Below are 26,701 nucleotides of genomic sequence, written 5' to 3'. Positions count from 1 at the left end.
ATACGCATATAAAGTCTTGCTGGCTTTTCCCTCTCTTTGCTGTCCAAGTCTACCCCAAGGTACTTGGTGCTATTTTTAAGAGAGAGTTGTGTCCCATTTATAGAAGGGAACATCCATAGATGAATTTTGTGCTTTCTTGTGAACACAAGCATGTCTGTTTGTCTGTTTTCTTCGGTGTTAATCCCAGATCCACTTGCGATTCCCAGTTCTGGACTGTATTGAGAGTGGTGGTCATAATACTGCTAATAGTCAGTAGACACCTACTCGTTATTAAGATGTTAATGTCGACCGCATATGCCGCTATCTTAGTGGCTTTGCCTACCAAGTTTCTTAGCAGTTTTTCACCGCTAATATTCATAGAAGCGGAGATAGCATGCGACCTTAGGGAGACCTTTACAGACTACCTTGGTCATTTTAGCGTCGTTCTATTCTGCTCTTATCCCTTTAGACGACAAAAGGCTTCTTATTCAGCCTTTTATAGCAATCAACACCTATTGACTGGATACTGTTCAGAATAGATTCCGTAGAGACGTTGTTGAATGCTCCAGAAATGTCCACGAGTTCTCCTAGAGAGTATACCTTTTATTCGGGGGTCCTTTCGATATGAAATACCAGTGTTTGAAGTGTAGTTTCGGCTGAGCTGCCTGTCGTAAATCCTTTCAAAATTATTTCTATTTAAGATTTTCGAATTAAAAAAAAATAAAATCAAAATTTAATTTTTTTACTGCATTTATTGTAACTCGTCCTCACTTGTGAAGTATAATGTTTTACCACACTCGAAGCACTCTCGCTAATTCGTGGAAGTAGTTATAAAAAATATATATACTATATACATAAATCGTAGTTATTTTGTACTTCTAATGGCCTTGAATTTTGCGGTCCACCCAGCAACAGGATTTTCAGGATTATTTACATTCACATAATTACTTTACGGCCACCTAACGATCACATTACTAATTATGACCTTAACCATTAGCCGTTAATTAACAACAACAACAGCAAAAAAACTTGCTTTCTCATTGCTGCTTGCCTTGAATAGACTGTTGTCCTAAACAAAACAGCGAGGAACCAGGCAACCGGTGAAATATTTATGAAGTGCAAAATGTGAGGAGGCGAAAGTTAGCGGTGAAGTAGCAAGAAAACACACCCAAAATTGTAGGCAAAGCAAAGTTTATTGTATATATGAATATACAAAAGTAAAAGTCTGTAAACAACAAATACACTAGCAATGTAATGTATGTATGTATGTATAAAAAATATCTGTGTGTGTGTTAGTGCACCAAACTTAAAGCATTTCATTATGGACGCTTTAAAGCGTCCAGATATGGAAATGCGAGTAGGGAATTGAGACAGCTGCCCAAGTGGCACTGCCCTTTCGCACACTGGCAAACACAGGCATAGCGCAGACACAGGACCCGCGGTGACTGACGACAGGGGCGCACAAGTGTGGGGGCGCAGTAAATTAATTATAATGCTGTAATGGGATATGCAAAAGTGTAACTCATGGCATAAGCACAAATTAATATCCACACACACACATATACATATGTATTCATAGAAGTACATATACATATGCTAGTATATATTAGACTGTGCAAGAATATATGTATATGCCGTTTATTTTGCCAACAATGGATAATAATGAGGCCATTGATAATAATGGCAAGTTGATTATCAGCCGATGAATGATACGAACGGTGCACCGAAGAGCATTGCAGAGAAGAAAGTGCTCAATAATTATTAAGTAGTTATTGCTGCTACAGTAAAGGAGGGAAAATGATATGGGCATATATAGTATATGCCCATATCATTATGTATGTATGTGTGTGTGTATTTGACTGAATAGTGCTGCATGAGCGTATAATCGAACTGATTATATAAAAACTAATTTCATTTATTAACGAGATAATAAAATGACTATGAAAAAGTAGAAGAAGTAGCTGAAATATGAATAAGATAAGTAATAAAAGCAAATTTAATGCCAATAGCCGAAAATTAATTTTTCTTCGAAGAGGATTGCGGTATATGTATGTAATAACACGGGAAAAAAGTCAACTTTTTTTATACGAAAACTATAATACCCTGCAGAAATAATAAGAAAATGCCAAACAAGATCTTGAATGAAAAATATATTTTTAAACCAAAATATTGAAAAAAATATTGGGTGGTCGAAAAAGACTTTTCGTATTTCTAATCAAACGTTAATTTATTTTTTTTATATATATACTAATAAACAAATATGTATGTACAATTTTGGTCGACCACTTTTTGCCAATTTTTCCGCTGGAGACATTATTCCATTAGTGTAAATCGAAATTTCGAAATTTCCAGAACGGAAGCAAGCGTACCATTATTGTGCTACATGAACTGATACCGCATTCTCTCCGTAAACTTCACAATTCTTCCCTTTTTTAAACAAAAGTGTCTAAATATATGGAATTTCTCATTATTTTTACTCATTTTTGAGCAGCTGTAACTTTTTTTTCAACTTCCCCGAATTTAATTTTGGTTAAATGAAGCTTAAAACTTCACCTTTCCAACACTTTATGGTGTGACACAATATGATTGGTCGCACGGGAGATATACGACCGCAATGGCTTCTATTAACAAAATACGAAAAGACTTTTTCGACTACCTATTATTATATTACATACGTTTGTATATACAATATATACTGAGATATATTTACATATTTCACTGCATTGTGTTGCGCTCTAATATTAAAATATTAAAATAAAATATATTTTCAACAATGCCTGAAATTATGAAAAAGATGTGGCGCCCGTTTCTAAACTTCATTTTGCTAATATTCAAATGAAGTATACTTTTAGGCGCTGAATTTATAGTACACAGCAAAAAAAAGTTACTAAAAAGTGTATTCAATATTTTATGTATCATATATGAAGCTGATATGAGGTTAAAAATATTTTTTCTTTTTATGATTATAAAAAGATAGCAAAATACATAGAAAGAGATCTCAACTCCTTTCAAATTATGACGAAATATTCAGCAAGGGCTAACTAGGACAGTTTAACTGTGTAACTAATAGTCCAACGGCGTTAAATTGCTCGACCGAGGCGGCCAATCGATTGGGCCAATTAAGGAGATAACACGTTCACTAAACTTGGTTTTCAATAAATCGATTGTGACATTTGCTATGTGACTTGTGGCTCTCCCTGTTGGAACCACATATTATCCAAGTCTATATCATTCAATTTGGGACAAAAGTATTCGGTTATCATTGAGCAGAAGCCATTTAAGTGTAACGTGCCGGTCTTGATCATCACGGAAGAAGTACATCACCGTAATTTTTTCGGGATGTAATGGCGACTCTTGGACTATGTGTGGATTGCTGCCTGATCAATAACGCAAATTTTGCTTCTTGATGAAGCCATTCAGCCAGAAATGACCCTCATCGTTGAAGATGATTTTCGTTGAAAATCCGATCCGTTTTGAAGTTGTTGCTCAGCCCAATTCACGAACACACGATGAGTCTGGTGGTCCAGCGACTTCAGTTCTTACGCCAATTTGATCCTGTAAGGATGTAGGCCAATATCTTTTTACAAAATTTGGCACAACAACATCACAGAGCTGCCCAACGCTTGAGAATGACGTGTGAGAGACTGATTTGGGTCTTCCTAAATTGATGCGCTGGCAGCAGCAATTATCTCGACACTACAGATACTAGAAAATAATAAATATTTATAGATGTATTTTCCCGTAGTTCCTAGGTGGAACATAGGGCCTCAAAAAATAATAAATCGTTGCAAAAATTTTGGGTGACAAACCGAACAACAACCTGGTATAAACTTTTATAATGAAATAGGTATAAAATAAAAAGCGATTATGTGCCATTACTGCAATTTCTGTCTACGCTCTTATGAAGACGATTGTTCTTAATGCCATTTCCTCATACTTCAAAAATATACTAATATTAGGATTCGCTTTAGTGACATTGTGTTACATTCTCTGCTAAAAAAAAGAAAACAAATTATCTATCTGTGAAGCACCGGCACCAATTATTCATATTAATTGCATTTCCTATGACAAAATATGGTCAATATTTTCCGTCAAGTGTAAAAACACTATTTATTTAGTGTATTGCTAAATAATATTTCGCACATCCGCCTAAAAGTAAAAATATGCACATACAACCACTAAAAACGGTAAACAGCAATATTTGTCAACAATTTTCATATATACTATATACACATATATTTATGTATAAACAATATATTTCCTACCGCCGCCATATTTGTGTATTTAGCTATAGGTCAGTGTAGAGTACAAAGATGCAATTTGCGATTGTTTTCCGCGCAAATATTGACAAATGGGAAAAAATATAAAAAGGCGTTAAATTACTTGTGAAATATAATAAATGAAAAGGGTGCTATTAGCAATAATTAATTAGGGAACTAATGTCGTTACAATGGCGGAAAGCTATTAACGTCAAAGCTTTCTTTATTTAGCTAAGTGAATTTATATAATTAATATAATAAATAGAGTGTTATTTATGATAGCGAGTTTTTAATGAAGCTTTACAAATCCATTAAACGATTAAGCTTATAAAGTGCCATAGCTAAGCGCAAGATACTAAACTGTTAATCGCGGCAGTAAGAGGCAGCTGTGATTCGAAACATTTATAAAAATGGCAAGCAAATAGTAGTATTCTTCTTTATTGTCGTAGATTGCACTTACGCGGTTATAGTCGATAGATCTCTCATCCGAATCTGTTTTCTGCTTTTCTTTTGGGGGTGTTTTTTACGTGGCGGGTTCCAAACACAGCGCTCCTCTCTGGGAAGGGGATGCTTCGCCTTCTTACTTTAGCTCGCTTTCAAACGATTGTTTTTTTGACTATCAAGAGGATACTTGGTCAAAGACCGGATCAATAGTTTCCGGCACAACAACTGATTTTGCACTAAATCCCTCTTGAAGTGATCTACTATGTAAGACCTTATTTGAATTCACCACACTAGCGTTTCTCTCATGTTAACTTCTTTGCTCTTTATGCATGTATCGTTATGTGCCAGTAGGTTGTGACCTGCCAAGAGCCGTCCGGCAGTCCTTTCAAGACCGTGTGTGTAAAAAGCAAGCGAGTTTCCTAAGGGTCTACTGGATATGATTTTGCCGAACCTACATGTACTTAAAGCATTCCATCTCGCCTTGATCCGTCTGTCAGCTCATCCGTTAACTTCATTGTATATCGTTCTCAGTAACTTCGGCATTTTCTGTAAGTACTTGTTCGGTCGTTAGACGGATAGCATTTTTGGCAATCTCATCAGCTGCTTCGTTTCCGTGAACTCATTTCTGGTCTAGAACCTAGTATATATGCATCCGCTTCCCGGTAGCCGCTACATCTACTGCTTCCCTGCTTCTAAGCCGCTTAACCAACTGCAAGTACTACCGCCTGGCAGATACTGCGGTAATTAGGAAGCTTGTAGGGTCGTCTGTGATCCGAGCTCCCAGCAATAGACTCCGTCTCCCACTCGATCGGCCATTTTGGATCTATCTGTGTAGATGTTGTAAGACCCGCTGGTTTGGCGCAGGCTTCTTCTTACTAAAACTGAATGAAATTGGGTCAAGACATCCCTTAAGTAATATATACATATATATACATATATATATGTATATATATTTTGGTGTTTTTTATTCGAACTATTAATTTTTTTCAATCCCGTCACGAAATTTCTTTGGAAATACCCTAAAAAAACTCCTTAAAAATTGTAGGCCTTAATATTGACATTAAGAACTGGACCAAGGTCTGTAAAAAATACGCTACAATCGTGAGTTTTTATCTTTAAATTTCTACAGATCAAAGGTATTTTATGGCATCGCTTTAACTTTAGATGCATATTTCTCAGAATTGTTCACTCTACAAAAGTGTCCAGTGCAACAAAGTCGTAACTCACACCGGCGAGATAGTACGGGGCTCTAAACCAGATTTTTCCATGACACTCGCATTTTTTTGTATTTATCTCGTAAATGAAGGAGCTATAGAAAAAATTTAAGTGACACATTTGTAGGAAATTTTATTTTTTATAAAAAAGGTCCAAGGTCAAAATCGCTATCATTAACGTTGTTTTTCAGCTATTCTTGGTTTATTCGCGCTTTGTGAGACGGTGCTGAGTCTTGTTGAAACGTCCATGGTTTGCAACCGAAATGTTTGTTTGCCCACGGCTTCAAAGCAGCCTCCAGAACACTTTCCCGATAATATGTCGCATTTAGTTTGACGCCAGGCTCGTTGAAAACAATTGGAGAGCGCCCAGCTACGGTGAGTGGCCCACACCATTCTTTGTGGCGGGTGATGCTTCCTGGTGGCCAACCGATGACTTAGATTCTCGTTTCGAGAGTTTACGAATTGCTCAATTGGAAACAATTTTTCGTCAGAAAACACGTTGTTCGGAATTTGACCGCTTTCGGCCAAGCAACTGCTTCGCTCTCTCAAGTCTTACTCGTTGCTGCTTCGGTGTGGGCTGTTTGGAACTTGTAAGGCTTGATCTTGAGCTCATTTTTCAATATGGGTCGAATGCTGCGTTCGGATATTTTCAGTTCTTTAGCCACTTCGTCGTGGATTACGCTAAAGTCGCTTCTTCACTTTCCGAACCATTTCACTACTAAGTTCGAATTCCATCGCTGATCACTTTTTTTTGATATCACTTTTGGCAAAACGCTTTTGTTCACTTGTGAACAATACTCCGAAGTGTCATTCAGGAAATTTATAAACAGCTGATTCTAGTGCGACAGCTGAGCGAACGCTCTAAAGTTGGTTACACTTCGAGTGCTGGACCCTGTATATCGTATATGGTGGTGGAAAAAAAGTTTCGGTATAAAATTAATTTTAATAAATTTTACTTAATTTGAAGGTGATTCTACTTATAATCGATATGCTTCTATAAAGTTTCATGGTATATAATATAATTCTAACTACTGAAAATAAACCAAATTCATTTTACAGCATCGCAATGTGCTTTTCAATTGTTTTGTTGTAATAAAACTAAACAATTGAATGAAGTATCAAATGACGTTAGAGTGACAGTAGTGCGAAAAGTTTACTTAGTTAATGCAAATGAAAATTTGCATTTTTATAAGCACATAGACATATATTTCAAACTACCTAGTAGGAAAAATTCTGTGCAATGATTGATTATTTAGCTATTTATTTTCATAAATCAGTTGAATCTCCCTAACTCGAATCCCCATATTCCACAAAAAACTGCGAGTTAAATAGACTTCCAGTAAAACCACCCTTTTTTCAAAAATTTTTTCTCATATAAAAAATGAAGTATTTTATTAGAAATTTCTTTGTTCCAACCATACACTATTAACAAAAAAATTCTGAAATTTTTGGAAAAAAATATTTACAACTCGGCCATTTCGACCGCGTTGCAAGATAACTCCTTACTGGATCTTCTAAAGTGAAAAAATGCGTGTTTGAGTTAAAATCCTAACTCATAATTTGGACGAAGAAAGAAACGAAACTGAAAAGTGAATTTTTGGCAGAGATTTTTTCAAAAAAATTAAAATTTTAGTGAAAATTTCGCGATAGTTTTTTTTCGAATAGGTGTAATCGTAAAAAAATCCTTCGTCTAAGTCTTCAAGAATTGTATCTCAAAGACTTGTGTAAGTTTCTCGAAGATCGGTTGAGTAGTTCCCGAGAAATCTTGCGAACCGAATTCAAAAAAAGTTTCAAGAAAAACGCTTGTAAAGACGGCGTTCCATGCATCACAACTTTAGTTCTCCCTTCAAGTAACTTTTTTCCTACTGGGTAGGTTCTCCATACACTTTGATGCGTACAACAAAATCTAAAATTACGACTGCGCACATTTCAGAATAGACATCAAAACTATATAAATACAAATATTGCGGTACGTATTTCCCATTGAACTCATTGTAATGGCAATGTACCACGAAGGCGAGTCAATAAAATGAGCTGCAATGAAGCTACCATAGGAAAAGGAATATTATTAGCAAAAAGCAATAAAGAGAACTACAAAAACGAGATATAAAAATGTATTTGTATGTATACAATATATGTATATATATATATATGTACATACCTATATACATATACATGTATATATGTGATATTATACATATATTATATATATACACCTATAAATATTCCTACGTACATATGTATATGTAAGTTATTGTCAATATTCGGCATTAAAAACTGCAATCGTAAATATTACATCATTTCACATTGTTTTGTAGCTTCTCTTTCGTACTCTTCTTATTTCACGAAATCCTTTTTCAAGTTCTTTTTCTTTTTAATCGTCGATTTCTTCGCGAAGATGCTGCACTTTTCGCTGCGTCAGCGTTTGTTCGTGCTCAATGGCGTTCATTGATGGCAACCATGAGCTTTTTCTCCGAAAATTTTATGGCAATAGCAAGGCTGCTCTTAAGCAATATTCGCTAAAACAAAAACGAAATACATTAAATGTCAAAATATATAATACATATTTATATTAAGAAATGAAAAACCGCAGATATCGGCGTTTTTGCTCTAAGGTCTTTAACAATTGTGTTAAGGTCCAAGGTTTTATATTGAGCAATATTATTTGTTATAACCTGCAGAAGGTTTTTAGTTTGCTACGAAATTTGTAACACCCAGAAGGAAACATTGAAAAGCCCGTAAAGTATATATGTATGTATGTACATAAGTATACTTATACATAGTATTATTGAGCTTAACGTATTGAGAGCCATACCTAACATATAAGAATGATGCCAGTAAATCGCATCTTTCACTGTTATAATAAAAAATAGTAGTATTGAAAATCTCGGAGGCGCTTTTGTTATTTCATTGGGGAAGTTTTTTGACAAGGCGGGTCCCAAATCCAGCGCAAAAAATTCTATTATTTTCAGATATGATTGAACCCAATAAAAAGGTATTTCTTTTATACAGAGAGTCCTGGACTCATAATTATGTTTATGATGATTCTGCAATACTGCAGATTTTTTACTCTGAGCAGACGTAGAGAATCCTAAAGTTAAGCATATATTTTCTAATTTCTTGATATATGGGAAAGCATTTTGGGGATCGAAGTTAAGAGGGAGAGTAAGAGGTGGAGTTTGCTGTCGATAACTCTCTATCAACTCTAGTTTAGGATTACCAGACCACATTAAGGTATTTCAAGTTGAGGTGACTGGCAGCAAGGTAGCAATAGATGTACTGTTTCGTAGTGCAGTTTCGTTTAGAGTGGTGTGTCTTAACTACGATAGCCGAGCAACTATATTGGCTTTGTGCTCGTTGTTCATGACCAGATTAGCAAAAGCCTCCAGCTTCTGCCATATTAGTTACGAGGTTTGACAATTAAGTAATGAGACTGATTTTATTGCTGCGCTTGTGGTAAACCTGTGACCCCTTTTTTGAAATTCCCTTTGTCTTTTTCCGGCATCCCTCCCCTCTCCATTGATATATGTATGTACCATCGCTCTAGCTTGTTTAGTTCGGCTGCTGCGTCAAGTTGAGTAGACGTGTGTTTGTAGTGCTCGTCACGAAAATGGAAAAACGAAATCAAGAGCAACGCGTCGCGATAAAATTTTGCGCCAGATTGGGCGAAACAGCTTCGGAAACGTACGCTAAAATGGCTGGTTTTTCCAATACGACCCGGGAAACCAAATGCTAAAGCTCACAATGGTTGTCTCCGGGCGCCCCCGCCCGAAAAAAGTTCGCATGAGCAAGTCGAAGGTGAAAAGGATGATTATTGCCTTTTTTTGATAGCCGTGGAATCGTCCACAAAGAATTCCTTCCACCGGGGAAAACTGTGAATCAAGTCTACTATTGCCAAGTACTCGAAAGATTGCGAAAACGAGTCAACAGGGTGCGCCCAGACATCGCTCGTAACTGGATTCTTCATCACGACAACGCGCCGTGCCACACCGCCCTCAGCGTGTCCCAGTATTTGGCCTCGCCTCGTTTGGTATCGCCGTGTTGCAACAGCCGCCTTATTCGCCCGACATGTCACCCTGTGACTTTTTTTTGTTTCCTAAAACAAAATCGGTGGTCAAAGGAACCCATTTTGAGTCGATTACGGACATCCAGGCGGCCGTGACGAGAGTACTCGCGGACATCCCAGTCGAAGCGTTCCAGAAATGTTACGAAGCACGGAAAACGCGCTAGAATCGCTGTATAGCTGCCCAAGGGGACTACTTTGAAGGGGATGGCAGAGTTGTAGAAAAATTTTCAAATATACGGTTTTTATGAAATCAGTCTCATTACTTAATTGTCATACCTCGTATGTTGGGTTCCGCGTTACAGCGAATCGGCAGTAACTGCAAAGCCGATGAGCTTGCTAGGAAAGACAACCTTCCCAATTTCATTCGTTTTGAAGGGAGTTGGTTTTGCGATGTCTCCTTTCGTTGGATCTACGGACCACCAGTGAGCTCCGCAAGTGCTGGGCAACAACCAGAATTTGTGCCACTGCGAGATCCTTCTAACTTCCGACTGAACCGTATAAGGTTCTCCGAACTAATAACTCTCAGCAAAGTCAACCTCACCGCAATTGTGGTCTTATGACCGGACACTATCTAATAGGTTCACACGCGATGCGGCTAAATATTTTGTCGGACGAACTTTACTGTATGGAGGAAGGCAAGCTGGAACCATTTTGTCACTTTTTTCCCTATTACCCGGCTTTTGCCGCAACGAGATTGAAATATTTTGGTAGACTTGAACTTGGTGAGGTGGCTGGGGTTTTAATAAGTTTGTGACCGGGTCTATAAGGATGATCCACTTCTGGGAGTTTATGGGCAATACAAAGAACGAATATCTGTCTAAGTGAGATTCATCAATTTTGGATTAACCCTGCAACATAATCTAACCTAACCTAGAGCTCTTTTTTTTTAAATTCCAGATACCGACTTAAAACCTAAGCTGCATGCTAGCGTTGAAGTCACGTGCAAATCGACACACGACAGACTTCCTTATTATTCTTCCAGGTGTGAGCGGTTTTCGTATGCTAATTAAAATGCGTTTCTTGTTGCATAATTTGCTTCTTATTTATTCATGAATAAAATTATTGCCTTTAAATACAAGTAAGTTTAAAATTTAAATGTTAGCTTTTCTTATTGTTTTTCTAGCGGTTCTCCAATGTCATGCACTTTTCGATTCTTTATAAGTTATATTTACACATATGCGAGTATATAGTGACCTGCAACCGTTCGAATGTATATTCATAGCATGACTTATAACTACATCTGACATACGTATGTGTATACTGTGTTTGTCGGTCTGACGCCTTGTCTGTATGCAGTTTTCATCCAAAGAATATAATGCTCTGAATGGTGCAGCAAAAGCGAGTTCAAACACCAAGTACAATGCTGAAATGCATTTATACATTGCATTCATGCAATTTATCACAAATATATACACATGTATGTGTGAGTAGATATACATATACATATGTATGCATAACGGTGCTCATATGTGTTTGTGCGCTGGTCTTAGTATTCATATACAAGGACATGTTCCTTCCTTCAAACTTATCAAACGCACTCCAAATATATTAACTCTATTTTTTCCCCAAACACCACTAAACACCATTTATGAGATATTTGGCATGTAGTCGATTTTCTTAAATGTCGCTTCGATAGAACTCTGCCTGTGCTCCTTAAGAGGCATCTTACTTCGAAAAACTGTCTATAAAGTGACTCTAAATATTAAAGATAATCGTTCCGCACAGTTAGTCCAAAAATTTCATTGAATATAGATTCTTTCTGACAATGCTTTCGGTCGTTTAGTGCTAGAGGAAACTAGGTCTAAGACCGAAAGTCGTGAGCTGCTTAAAAAACCATACGCAAAATAATCATTTCTGGCCACCTCCAAGTGAATGGCGCTCAAAGAACTTTCCTCTTTTGCGTGAACTTCTACACATGGCTCCATCCTCCTCATTAAAGGATCATCCAAATACCACTAACTGATGTAGGGGACTTAATAAATATGATCTGTGTCTAACTGCTTGAGAGAGTTATTTTTCAGCTCAATCTTAATATAATATTCTTCTACATCTTCATATGTATATGTCGTCTGTCGTCTTAACCCTCAGAGAGAATCAAAAACGTATCCAATCATTGAGAGGAAAATGAAAGAGAATTCAATAATATAGTAGGGATCATGACACTCAAGCTACTCTTGAGACCTTGCCTGCAGAAATACGATAAAGCGGGTGCAGTAGAATTCAGTGCTGATGATGAAACGGTTGACAAAGCAAGATATTTTGCGCGGATTTCCCACTCAAAAGAAATTAGGTGGCTAGAGTGGGAAAAGCGCAGAATATTTTATCAGAATCTTCGAATTGTTGAATTGTGGGACTTAGTTGGTATTCACTTGATAGCGATCTCCTCATTCTTTCTTGAACTATTTATCTACATCGGTTAAAATATTGTGGAAAAATCGGAACCATGAAAATGTATCTACCCGACTATATTGGGAACTGATGCTGTATTCGTAACTTATGTTGTGGTTATTGTAGCGGTTATCTAAACCCGCTTGGTTCAGGTCGGTCATCGAAGTCATCGAAGAGTAGGCTCAAGAAACGTGCCGATTCCAAGGGATCCAACCATAGGATGAGGTGTGTTTAGCCAGTGGGATTCATTGAGCATGTAAAGAGCTGGTTAGAGTCTTGCGGGGACTCATTGCACGCAGGACATACCAATATTTTGAATGTCGGTGTCGATTAAGGAAAATAGATATAAGTTTAACCCTTTCCATAAACCACAGCGTAGTTGTGAAAGGGTCACTCTAGATTCTTGGGACAACTCGAGCTCTTCGTCTGCTATTGTTGGTGAATCCGCTTCAAGCAGACGACTGCATTGATGGTGTCTACGCAAAGATACCATTCAGAATTGCTTGGATAGGAGTGAGTTCCGTTCCTTGACCGGAAACTTGAAGTCCTCACTCGACTGGAAATATCACGCAACATTCTGTCATTGTAAGGAGTGCAGCATTCTGACACATCTGAAGCTTCTTCGTCTGAAGCTTCGCAGACTACATCTAGGCGACCATATCGGCCCCGTAGTTGGCGACTGGTCTCCGTCCAGCTAATGAGTACAGTCGCTATGGATTTATTGGAGGGATACAAAGTCTCAAGATCTTTGCATGGAAGAAGCAAAAAAGGTGGGCGAGGGAGCTGTTTACTTTCGAACACATACCATCGATCCCAATACCAGTATGGGTATGAGGAAATTGGATATTCCATCAGCTGGTTAAGGAAATATAGAATTTAAACAATAGTGGAAAGAGGAAAGCTAGAGAGATCGGCGAGACAGCTGTTTACTTTCGCACACATCCGATCGATTCTATTGCTAGATCACCTTGCGGAATCCTTGTTTAATTCCTCATAGTTAAGATTTTCGAAACAGTACTAACGGTCTATGTCTCTCGGTCGCTCAGTTCATGGACTACCTCTTCAGCACTGGAGGGAGCGTTGTCAGTATCGTCAAATCATGGAAATAGCTAATTTGTTGATTTAATGGTTGAGGAGGTTTCGAAATAAAGGAGATCGAAGTTAAAGAGAAATGGGGGGTAGACATCAGCCTGCGGAATTCTTGTGTAATTTTTCTTAAATAAGAATTTTGACCTCGAAATGGTCGAATGATTATTCTCAGATAGTTTATAGTATGCTTCTTGAGCGCTGAGGATTCGATAACCCTGAATCTAGTAACCTCTAGTAGCGCCATGCGATTGACTGTGTCAAACGCTTTTGACAAGAGCAAGGCTACTAGGCTTGTTCTCTCACAAGGTGATTTTTTATTTAGGCCTCGAACTATCTAGGTATTTCTGACGCTAAGTGACTGACCTAGAAACAGCACAGATGATTGCCGACTGCTCAGATAGTTCATGGTTTACCTCTTCAGCCCTGAAGGTACGTTCGATGTCCTCTACTGCGATTGACTGTGGCAAAAGCTTTTGGCAAGTCCAAGGCGACATGACGCTAATTGCTCTCCTATCTTTTCTTAATATTCGTTTTTTTTAAGTAAAGATATTGAACACAAATTTATATTTCGCTTTCAATAAAACTTCCTCATTTAATATAAAATTTATTTTTTTTCACTTTCACAGACTTATCCATCGGCTCTCGTACATGCATTTGCTATTACTCGCGGCTGATCTTGTATGAACTGGAAACATAAAATAGAGCTCTGCTATATTACCACAATCTATTTATGCGTGTGCAACAGTGCGAATATTTATGTTGCGCTGCAAGAAAGAAACATGGCGAAATGAAAAGCAAGAAAAGTGTAAAAGTTTGTTTGTAGCTGGACATGAGCCTGAACACGCAGCCGACTAAATACATACAAATGTAAGTAACTAGTGATTTTGTTGCATTACCACACAATTACACAGAGAAATTATATAAATTTGTATGTAAGTATGTGTGTATGCATTTGCAGTCATCGGCACATCAGTCATGCGTCACGTTTTGGTGTCATTGCCAGTGTTAGCTAATATCGAATTTTCCAACCATGTTCTTCTTACAAACATTCTGCGCGATATGCGCTTTGTATTGGAAGCCTCTCAGCACACACCATTCTCGTATGCAAAGCTGTGCAAATATTTTGATTTATTTGTTAGGTGAGGTTAGGCTGGTTTTGGTTGCAGTGATTGCGCACAGAGAAAATGCTTAGAGGGAAGGACAAAATGGAAAGGAAAATACTGAGAGGAGGATGGCAAAAGTTCTATATATATAGGTAACGGTTCTATTTGAGGGTTCATTGGTGCCATAAGTAATTTTTAAACCCTTATAAATATATATCAGTAGGTAATCCTACACTTTGACAGCTCACTGGTTCCATAAGAGATGTTTAAACTCATCCCTTTCAAATACTGAAGAAAAAGTGAAAATAACACTGGAATAATTTATGATTACTACACATTTACAGTAATTTGTATTTACTGAATTCACGAGAAAGATAAAAGTAACGCAAATCAACACGAGAAACCTCCAGCCTCCCATATTTGAGCGGTAAAACTATTGCAATTGAAAAGTAAAGTCCTCTCTCGACGAACAAAGACCAACATAGAGTCACTCATCATTCCCGTCCTGCTTTATGGCCCAGAGGAATGAACAATGACATCATCTGATGAGTCGGCCTTATGAGTTAAAAAAAAAAAGAGTTTCCGGAAGATTTATGGTCTTTTACGCATTGCCAACGGAGAGTACCGCAGCCGATGGAACGATGAGCTGTACTAGATATACGGCGACATTGACATAGTTCAGTGAATCAAGAGACAGCGGCTGCCCTGGCTAAGTCTGTTGTCCGTATGGAAGAGAACACTTCAGCTTTGGAGGTTTTCGATTCAGTACCCGCCGGTGAAAGTATGGGAAAAGTAAAACCTTTACTTCATTAGGGAGATCAGGTGGAGAAGGACCTGGCTGCTTTTGGTATTTCGAACCGTCGCTAAATAGCGAAAATAGGAAACGACTGGCGCGCTGCTCGGCTATAACCGCATCAGCGGTGTCTACACCAGTAACGAAGAAGTAGAAGAAAACTTTTGCTCTCTCGCGCTCTGCCAAATATCTCGGCTATAACCTATATAAAAACTAAAAACTTAAATGGAGAGAACACATTGCTCGCAGGGCTTCAGTCTAAAACACGGTGAACATTTTTTGGAAAGCCAGTCATATAGGAATTGAAGGAAATGAAAAGGCTTGATGGTCTTAGCCGGGGAGGTAGTTTTCTAAAGAAGCCTTTTGTCATTCAGCTCCTTGAAGATTGTCTTGAATCAATGGACTGTGGAGGTCTTCCTCATGCTGTAAGGAAAGACCAAAAATCTTCTACTTTTAGATGAAAGAGCTGGGAAATATTGTGGGGGTTAATTCAAGATATCTTACATCTCAGATATGACAAAGAGCTGGACAACGTTATGGGGGTTTTTACAAGATTTCTCTAATACCAAATATTCTATCTTTAGAAATTTGGAGGAATGAACAATGGAATGACGCGGCAGCATTACCGCTGTACATGTACAGCCTTCAGTCAGATGTGACGCTACATCTGTCTTTTATGGAAACTAATGCATACTCTATTTTGCTCTGCAGCTCCTATTATTTTCTCCTGAAATGGATTAGAAGTCACACGACAGGTAGTCTCCTCGTCTGAAACCTTGTTTGGTATCGAACGGCTGGGCGAGGTCCTTCTCGTTTGTGAAATAAAACATGGATTGGTTGGTTAGAAATTAACGTTTTCTCGTGAACTTTTTATGTGTTTCTTATGAAGAAAGAAAATTTGTTGTATATGCACAACTTATGTACATTCATTTAGAACTTCTCAGGTTCTACAAGATCAGTATGACTCAGTCGAGAATGTCTGTACTTTAGGTTTGCGATTTTTACGATTTCTGAGCAGATGTAAATGTCGGAAACTTAAAATATTTATGTACATATGTATATTAATAATCAGGGTGACAAACTGAGTCGGCTTAATCTAGTCCGCCTGTCGGTCCGTCTGTATATACACGGACTAGTCCCTCACTTTTCGAGATATCGAACTGAAAATTGTCACATATTGTTTTCCTTCCGATAAGCTGTTTATTTGTCGGAATCGCCGATATCGGACCCCTGTAGCATATACCTGCCATACAAACTGACCAATCGGAATGAAGTCCTTATATGGGAAACTTTTTTATTTGACAAGATTTCTACACGAATTTTATTTTGGGCCATTTTCCAAAGCAATGGTACAATCTCCGAAAAAATCGTTCAGATCGAACCACTATAGCTTATAGCTCTCATACAAACTCAACAATCGGAATTAAGTTTTTGTATGGGAAACTTTTTTATTTGACGAGATAAATGCAGGAAAACTGTTATGGGTTATTTCCCAAAACAACGGTACAATCTACGAAGAAATTGTTCAGATCGGAACACTTTAGCATATAGCTGCCATACAAACGAGACGATTGGAATTAAGCTTTCTTTATGTAATCTTTTATATTTGTTATAGTTTCTGGATACATTCTCAATTTTCTAAAATTCTCAATGCATAGTTTTAATTCTCAACAACCTAGATCAACAACAACGCCGTTGGTTCACAGCAACGAAACTATTAGTACCAGCTCGTAACCGAACTGACTAGCGAATCTGCAAGGCTCACTGCATTAACGTACATAAATATGTATGCAGTTAGCTTGTAACGACTCTTTAATTAACGCTTTCTTAATTCTGCTCTCAATTAAAATGAACTCTATATAATTTAGCGCTCACAACACTCAGCCCGTTGTCTGGGCATTGAGCTGTGATTTTGCATCTGTTTATTGCCGCTTCAAACATCAGCAGATTACAGTTTCATCTTCACGTTTATCAGCAGCTCATTTTATGCTGTTTTCATACTTTCTTTTTACCGTGATTATGCTTTAGCACAGATAGAGCATAAATGCGCTCTCCAACACCAGTCACAGCTCCACGCAACTCCATACCCAAAACTCCAAAGCAACGACAGCGAGTGTTGCTGCTAATACGCCAACTTGAACTCCAGTTGCGCCGGCATTGCCATTTCATTTCAAGTTTTTGGAAATTTTTGTCATTTCCACAACTCCTGCTGCTTCGCTGCTTTCTTCAGCTCTTTTCTTGGCGATTTTCGTTATGCGAGCAGGTGTTCAACTCTTTTTTTCTTGGTAGCTTACACGATCGTAACGGTGCGGCGCGGTGGAGGGCGCTGATACAAAGTAGACAACTGTTCGGGCTACTGCTCACAGCGTTCGTGCGCGCGCGCCCGCTTTCGTCTGTGCTGGCGTGTGTTTGGCCTTTGTGGCTGTCGGTCTGCTCCACGGCGTACGCCTCGTCGATCTGTTGGGCGGTCGCCGCCCGACTTGACGCTCAAATGCGCGCGCTCCGAGTTCAGCCTGTGCGCTGTCTGTCTACGCTCAACTATTTATGATTTGTTTGCATCATGTGCTCTTTGCTGTGTTCGTCCACTCTGCCATAGGCGTTTAGCTTAGCGGCGTCCACTCTTCTTCGCTGGCGCGCCATCTCACATCTTTCATACCTTGACATAAAAGTCTTTCACTTCTTCGTCAGCGCTTTAGTTCAATTTCGAACGGCTTCATGTCTAGAGCCGCAGTAGTGTCAATTGTGCCAATCGTATCATCCGGCAGTGTGGGCTATAGCGCGTAAGAATCGGTGTACGCAGGAAAAGACACCAAGACACACCAGGTTCAACGCAGTGCAAGTACGCAAAAAGCAAAAGAGAGCAAAAAAAAGTAGCATACGAAACGAAAAGTTCGCTAAGTGTTTATTTAGTTGCGAAAAGCCCGAACTGGGTCCAGTGCAAAGCCTGATCTTTATGTATCGCCATCACATATATGTGCTTGTGTTCGCTATGCTTGACATTCAACGGTAAGCAGCCTAATCGAACGCTTCACAGACAACACGACAAAGCGACACTTTTGCATTTTTGAATTCACCAGCAATCCAAAAAAAACACCAGAAAGACCAACAACAACAAAAATTTTCACATTGCGTCGATCGAGGTTTATTTCTACCTTCCTACTCTTTTTTCTTCAACTCGGTTGTTGCCAACAAAATTTTACTGCTGCTTTTGTTGTTGTTGTTGTTTTCGATAATGTTGAGCGTTGGCTGATCGCGTATCGGTCGTGTGTGTTGTGTGTGCGTGTGCGCGTGTGCGTTGTGCACTTTGCGCGAGAAAGTGAAATTAACGGAGAAATTTTAAGTGACCAACAAAAAGAATTGTGTCTTCTTCAATATTCGTTAAAGAATCTGAAGTAAGGCGTGTACGAGTGTGGACTTTCACAGCGTCGAGCAAGTAAATTGAAAACGCGTTTTTTCTATTTTTTTTAATAAAAAAGCACAAAAAAGCGCACAGATTTAAAGCTAACTAAATATTAACATATATATATTTATATAAACATATATATATGGTAATATACATACATATATATTTGTTGAAATTGTGAAACAAATAGTTATTGTTGTTTACTGTTTTTCTCAATCGAAGATCTGCAGCTGCACAAGGCCACTGACCCAATTTCCAAAATTACCGGATTATCAAAGAATCGTGTTGACTATCGTGCATGTGTGTGTGTGTGTGTTCAAACGAAATTGACCCAAAGAAAAGTGGAAAGAAAGAAAGATTTTGTGAAACAAAGTTAAAAAGCATTGGTAATAAATACCCCACAACGGCCGCTCAGTAGAAAGTGAGTTTGTAAGTTAATGTATAGAACTTTTATTCTGCTATGAGCTTAGAAAGAAAGATGTTGTTGTTTTCGTTCAAAATATAGAAATTCTTATACTTATTACTTCGATTAAATATATTTCTGATAAATTTCCAAGTTATTTGTGTATTATTTTCGACCTAAAAAACGTTGCATTTTATGTGAGCGATTTTTTCATAAAAGTAAGCTGAATAAATTCGTTTTAAATTTAATTTTTTATATGACTAATATAATTATAAACATTCTTCGATAAATTATAAAGTTATTTTCCATATTTTATCGATAAAATAATCAATTAATTTGCATTTTATAAATTATTAAAACAATTTTTGCGATAAAAGCAGTCGATTTAAGTATTTTTTTTAATAGCTAAAATTTTTGTCAAAATTTTCAATAAATTATATCGATATTTTTTAAATTTTATCGAAACAAATTGATGAATTGGCTCAATTTTTTGGTTGAACTTGTGTTGTTGTGGCATTAACAAAATTTTGTATTAACTTATATTTGTATAACACATTTTCAAAAAGTAATAACGATATTTTCTAAATATTATCGATAAAAATAATCGATACATTTCGATTTTATGATTTTTGAAGCGATTTGTTTTGATGAATATTATCGATAAAAATAATCAATACATTTCAATTTCATGATTTTTCAAGCGATTTTTTTTGATGAAAGTAGTCAATTTAAATGTATTTTTTTAATTGTCTAAAATTGTAATCAAAACTTTTCGAAAAATTATATCGATTTTTTCAAAATGAGTGGGGAACTTTTTTTTCATTTTATAAACTTTTTTATTGAACGTGTGTTGTTGTGGCTTTATCAGAATTTTTAATATAACTTAAATTTTTATAAAAATTTTCGGTAAGATATAACGATACTTTCAAAATATTATCGATAAAAATAATCAATGTATGTCAATCTCACGATTTATAAAAGCGATTTTTCGTTAAAACTAGTCGATTTAAATATATTTTATTTAATAAAATTTTTATCAAAAATTTTCGATAAATTATAATGATATTTTCTTAGTATTATCGATAAAAATAATCAATACATTTCAATTTCATGATTTATAAAAGTGGTTTTTCGTTAAAAATAATCTATTTAAATATATTTTTTTTAATTAAATTTTTCATTTGTGATTTTATCTGATTTTTTTTTTAAATTACAATTTTTGTCAAAATTTATCGATAAAATTTATTCAGATATCGTTAAAAATAATCGATAAATAGATTTTTTATATCAAACTTTTTGTTAAACATTTTTTTCGAAATGTTATCGAAAAAACAAGCATTTGATTTTAAGTTTCATGAATTGTGGCAGATTTTATGAGAATTTTTTTTATACTAAGATATTTGTCAAAATTAGTTCCATAAACATTATCGATATTTTGGTATTTTTTCGATAAAAATAATCGATACATTTTAAATATTTTATTTGACAAAAATTGGTTTAAAAAATTTTCGATAAAATTTATTAAATATCGATAAAAATAATCGATATACATGTTTTGGGTTTTCTTCTTAATTATTTATATACAAATTTTAATTAAACTTTATCGATATTTCCCACCGTTAGTTTCTTCGATTATTTAATATGTGTTTGAGAATCAAAAATACATTTTTTGTTAACAGTTTTGATAAAAATATTAACATGTTCATCTCATTACGTCCTTTATCGCACCACTCCACTCTCTTCCAACACTACCAGAAGCATCAGAAGCAATCTAACTGGTGTCTTTTCTAAGCCCCATCCATTGGCTTAAAGAAGTCTTTGACCCGGAAGAACTACATACGTATGAACTAATATTTAGGGCGTGCAATATTTTTTAAGTAAAGGTAATCAGTTACGCGAAAAAATCTAAAGTTAATGTATCACGCATTCCTTACTTCTGATTAACAAAACGTAGTGATTTCCAACGTGTTAATGAATCATAAGTGGTGGACGGCAGCATATGTATGGATTTCACAGGGGTTAGCGAAATCTTTCAAGGTTATAACAGTACATTAAACATAGCATAAAATCATGTATGAAAACTTGAGCTCATATGTATATGTATGTGTGTAGATATGTATGCATGAATGAACTCTTTTAAATATATGTACATATATGGTTACAGGTAACAACCTGCACATATGTACATGTATGTACATACATACATATGCACATGTGTGTGTATGTTGGGTGTTCATACATACTACATATATAGTACTATATGACTTGATGTATCAACAATTTCACTAAACTTCCATTGAAATTTCATTGAAACTTTCCCGCGCGCAGTTTGCGACTCTCTTGTAGTGCTGACGCCGTAAATCAAACAACAACAACAACAACAACAGCAATCTATTACAAATAATTTGCGACTAAGTAAATAGTGCAGTTAGCACATATTTGTTGTATTTGTTATTGAAATTTACACTTCGAACGGAACGGAACTCGTACAACTAAAATGTATCCCTATGCAAAAAAGCAAAAAATAAAAAAACAACAAAAAACTAGAAAAACCGCGACAGAAACGTTTTACACAGCTTCAATACATACATACATACATACTTATACTACGTGCGTAGTTGTGTGTGTGCGTTTGCAATTGTGCGTATGTGTGGAGCTGACGATTGCGCATGCGCTTGAGATGATGTTATAAAAAGATCTGCCAAAGTGACTGCCGCGTGAGGTAGTTTTTGCGCTTTTTGTAAACAAAGGAGCGCTGGCACGCTGTCGACATACCGACATACTTACCGATTTACCTACAGACCAGTATCTGTGCTTATGTAATCATGGGATAGCGTAATGATTTAACTGTTAAAAGTTTTACGCTGGAAGCAGGGTGGCAGATTACACAATTAGTGATTAAATTAGCTGAGTTTTCGATACTTTTTGGGTGAAATATTCACGAACAGTTATACCTTATGCATACATACATATGATACATACAATATATTGTATTTATATGCTATGTATTATATGACCTTTTTAGAGTCAAACCTAAAAATCTTGAGTATGTGCTTTTGGTTTCTATTTTAAAATTTTTTTGTCTTAAACTTTTTTTTATAAAAACAACAAAGATAAAAAAAATTATATCGTTATGTAATTTTATAAAAAAAAAGTGGTTTTTAAGATTGAAATAGTGACAAAAATAAAGTTATGTTAAAAAAAAAATAATTATATTAAAAATTATAAAAATACTTTTTATGTGCATTAAAATATAAATAAAAAAATTTAAAATAAAATAAATTTGTTACAGAGTACTGAAAAATTTACCGAAAATAACATTTTTTTTTGTTTTCCTTAAATAAAAAAATTTTATAAAAAAAAATAGTGAAAAAATAAGGTTATATTGCAAAATCAAAAAAAAAATAATATGAAATAAAAATATTAAAAAAAATAAATTTTACATTTTTAATTAATATTGTTTTTGTTTTTTTTAATTTCTGTAATGAAATTTAGTTTTTCATTTCCAATTAATGTTTTTAGTACCAAAAAAAATACAAGTAAAATTTTTTATCTACAAATATGCTGCTAAATATATGAAAATCAAAAAAAAAAAAATAAATAAAAAAAGTTAAGCAATTAAAATTAATTATTGCTTAATTTTTTTATTACTTACTAAAATTTATTTTTATTTAACACGAAATAAGAAATCAAAGAAACTTTTAAGCAGCTATTTTTAAGTAAAAAATTTAGAATAAGAATTTGTTGTAAACAAATTCAATTTTAAATTAAATCAAAATAAAAAAATTTAATTAATTTAACAAATTTTATTCAAATATTTCTTTAACAGTTAAAGACGAAGAATTTTTTAGGCGTTTAATATATAAAAACTAACAAAATATAACTAAAATGTAAAATAAAAATTAAAAAATTTTAATATTTAATTAAAAAAAAAAATTAATATTTTTTTTATTTATTTTTGCATTAAAAATTTTTGTAGTGTAAAAAATGTAATATTAAATATTTTTAATTAAATTTTTTACTACAAAAAAATTTAATTTTTTTCCAAAAATAAGCAAAAATTAAAAAATTTGTTAGAGAGTACAAAAAAATTACCAGATAAAACACTTTTAAAAAGTAATGTTAAAAAAATGTAAGAAAAAATGTTTTTTAAGATTAAAATAGTGACAAATTAAGCAAAAAAACTGAAAAATTTTTATACTGAAGTTTAATTTTAAATTTGATTTTTTATTAATTTTTTTAATACTAAAAAGTATATATTTTTTAACGACAAATAAAACGTTAAGTATATTAAAAAAAAAACAAAAAAGTTAAGTAACTGTAAGTAACAATTACTTAATTTATATATTACTTAATAAAATTTGTTTTTTTTTTATCAACAAATAAGTAACTAAAAATCGTTTAAAAAGTTTTTTTGAAGCAAAAAAAAAAATCAGAGTTACAAAGATATTTAAATACATTCAATTTTAAATTAAATAACAACAAAAAAAGTAATTAAATTTTAAATTAAATATTCCTTTAGGAGATGAAAGAGCTAAACTAAATTTTTTTAACTAAAATTAAAAAATATATATATATAAAATTAATAAATATTTAATATTTTTTTATTATTTTTGCAAAAAAAAAAAATAAAAAATTTTTTTATGAAATTTAATTTTAAAATTTTTTTAACTAAAATTTAAAAAAAAAATTAAAAAATTAAATATTTATTTTTTTTTATTATTTTTGCATTAAAAAATTAAATAAAATATTTTTGTTGTGAAATTTAATTTTAAAATTTTAATTAATTTTTTTCATACCAAAAAAAAACATAATAGACATTAACTTTTGTAAAAAAGCTATTTTTGAAGTGAATTTGAATTTAATGGAGAATTTATAACCCATGCGTATGTACATATATACATACATATATATATGTATATATATTCATAAAAATTATAACCCCCTCATTTCAGTTAATTTTCAGTCAAAATGTATAAACAAAATATTTACTTCATAAAATATGATTTAAATTTCGATTCAAAAATCAACAGTAACCTTTAAGGCTTTACACAGTATAGACATACATATATATATACACACACGTTTAAATATATTTATACATACATATGTAATACAACTCATTTGTAAATGACCCACGTCCGCTGCTGACGAAATGATTTATCTACGCTTACGCCAAGCGCCACCATGACTGAGGCGCATCCATTAAAAAAAAAAAAAAACAAAATAACAAAGACAGCAAGTGCAGCAATCATTCATCATTCATCAAAAATCGCCAGCAAAGTGAGCCAAAAATCGATGCACCGCAGCAACCGGTCAAGTTAAACGAGCGCGAGAGCCAATCAATCGACACGTTTATCAGCTCAACTCCACACGGGCAGCAGCCAAACGGGCACTGCTGTGCGCAGACATAAGTGGGCACACAAGCAGACATACACATACACATATAAGATATAAATTTATGAAAATATCTCAATGGAAAGACCTTTTTTTGGGGACAAGTGCATGCAGCGATGTGCACTAATTTGTGTAACTTGTGCATACATACATATGTATATGTATATGTACGAGTATGTATATATGTAGCTATATATAGACATATGAACCTGCTTATACTTACATCTACGCCTGTGTGTGCGTGTGACCCACTTCCACCTGTTGTATCTAGCGACTGGTAGACTTTAGTACTACTTTATGTCGTTGTTGTTGCTCCATAGCGGCCTTTGTTAATGGCCCAAAATGTTAAAACGTAAATGTGTCGCCCTCAACGTCGACGTCGGCGCATCAACATTTAAGCCATCTTGAAAGCGACGTTCGCGCATGCGTGCAGCACACTCATACATACAGCCGGTGCCATATAGCGTCGCGAACGCGCTCGTTAAATCGTGCAGTTATGCGAGTGCGTGCGCGCCTCAAAGTGTGTCTTCATACACACAAATATCTACAGTTATATGCATGTGTATATTCGTGTGTGTGTTATGTTCTTTGACGCCATCGGTTACTTTCTTCGCTTGTGCTTCCGCCTACAGCACCGCTCGCTGCGCCTATCGTTGCCAGCTTGTTTGCTCTCTTTCGTCATACGTTCTGATGGCAACAGTGGCCGCGGTTATAGCAACCAGTTCTGCAATCTAGTCGACCGCGCAGCCGAACATTCATTCAATTCGACTTACTGGCATATCAACGCACATACATACATATGTATACGAGTATATGTATGTATGTATGTATGTGCCTGGACGCATAAGCGGTAAAATTTTTAATTGCTATGTTGTTGTTGTTGAATCATTAATTTTTTTTTGTGAAAGAAAAACGAAAAATGATTTGACCTACTTCCGCATTACGGTTTATTTAGCCTAAAAACATAACCAGTTAACTAGTCGGTCGGCGACCAGGTTTCTGATTCGAGTTCGAAGGCGGTTTTATATGTTTTCGAAATTAATGGGAACGCAAGCGTTTTGGCATTGGGCTATAAAAATTCCTTAAGCTTCCATTTCTAATTCTATACAAATGGAATGCCAATTTTTTATGAGTCATATTCCATTAAGGAATTTCCAATTAAAGCTTGGCTTAAAACTCATAGTGAGCGCTTAGTTTATGGCTCTTAAATGCAAAAATAAACCAAGAACACTAAGCCAACTCTGAATAATTTTGATCAATAATGTATGACTCCCAATGGTTTCCAGCCAACATATTTACATCACACTTTGGATCACATATTTCATCATTTTTCGAAGATAATTTCGAGAAACATTCCCAGCTATGATTACCTAAAACAGATTTGTTTATTTAGATCGTATTAATCATTTAGATAAAATGTTCAGAGCTAGGTATTCATTTTTTAATGAAGTTCTTTCTCTAACATTTAACCTACTATGGACCCAATAAACAAAAAGAACTAGTAAATGAGAAATAAACTGGCTCTATTTCAAGTTCTAACCAGTTTAAGGTTAGAAAGGCTTAAACCAATCAAACTTATATGTGTAATCTTGAGGTACCAGATTTCTTGTTCAGATAAAGTTCTTTCTCTAACAAATTAAACTTCGTAAAGCCTCAATAGTCGAAAAAGTACTAGCAAATTAGGGAATTAAATAAATAAACTACCCAATCTCTCGTGAGTAGATCAGTTTAGGGTTAGAAAGTTTGTAAACCAATCAAATTTATCTTTGTAACCTTGAGGAACAGATATGAAAAATCTTTCTTTGGCAAATGTTTTTGCATAAAAGGAATGCTAGACTCAGCGAAAACTCACAATAGCAACTTTTCTTCTGCCACTCATTAGAGACTGTTTTCTTCTTTTCATTGGCGGTGCTTTTTTAACATAACGGGTCCCAAACCCAGTGCACAATTCCGGGGACGAAAGTTTCGCCTTTTCACTTTAGATCGCGATCAAACTGAAGTTTTTTGGGTTCCCAGAAGATACTAAGTCTAAGACCGGAAGTCGTGAGTTACTTGAGCCATATGTAAAAGAATTTTTTTCTTGACAACTCCCAAGTAAATGCCGCTCAGAGAACTTTTCTCACTTGCGTGAACTTTTACACATGGCTCCATCCTCCATAAAGG

At 35.1% G+C, this 26,701-nt stretch overlaps 1 protein-coding gene across 4 annotated transcripts in view; it reads left to right on the top strand.

Annotated features, from left to right (window-relative positions):
- Positions 1 to 26,701, top strand: part of LOC105226693 (putative fatty acyl-CoA reductase CG5065) — a 90,790-nt gene that overhangs the window by 18,100 nt on the left and 45,989 nt on the right. For 2 of the 4 annotated variants that reach the window (XM_049451549.1, XM_049451551.1), the window contains one exon: positions 14,066 to 14,306. The exons of 1 other annotated variant lie outside the window; for it this stretch is intronic. The gene's annotated coding sequence lies outside the window, so the exon portion shown is untranslated. Of the gene's footprint in view, positions 1 to 14,065; positions 14,307 to 18,034; positions 19,160 to 26,701 lie in introns of those variants that run through there. One more of the 4 variants, XM_049451550.1, reaches the window with a different exon arrangement.

The sequence above is a fragment of the Bactrocera dorsalis genome, chromosome 3 (assembly GCF_023373825.1).
Source record: "Bactrocera dorsalis isolate Fly_Bdor chromosome 3, ASM2337382v1, whole genome shotgun sequence".
NCBI classification, from domain to species: Eukaryota; Metazoa; Arthropoda; class Insecta; order Diptera; family Tephritidae; genus Bactrocera; species Bactrocera dorsalis.
This window is presented reverse-complemented; position numbering and strand designations above follow the sequence as displayed.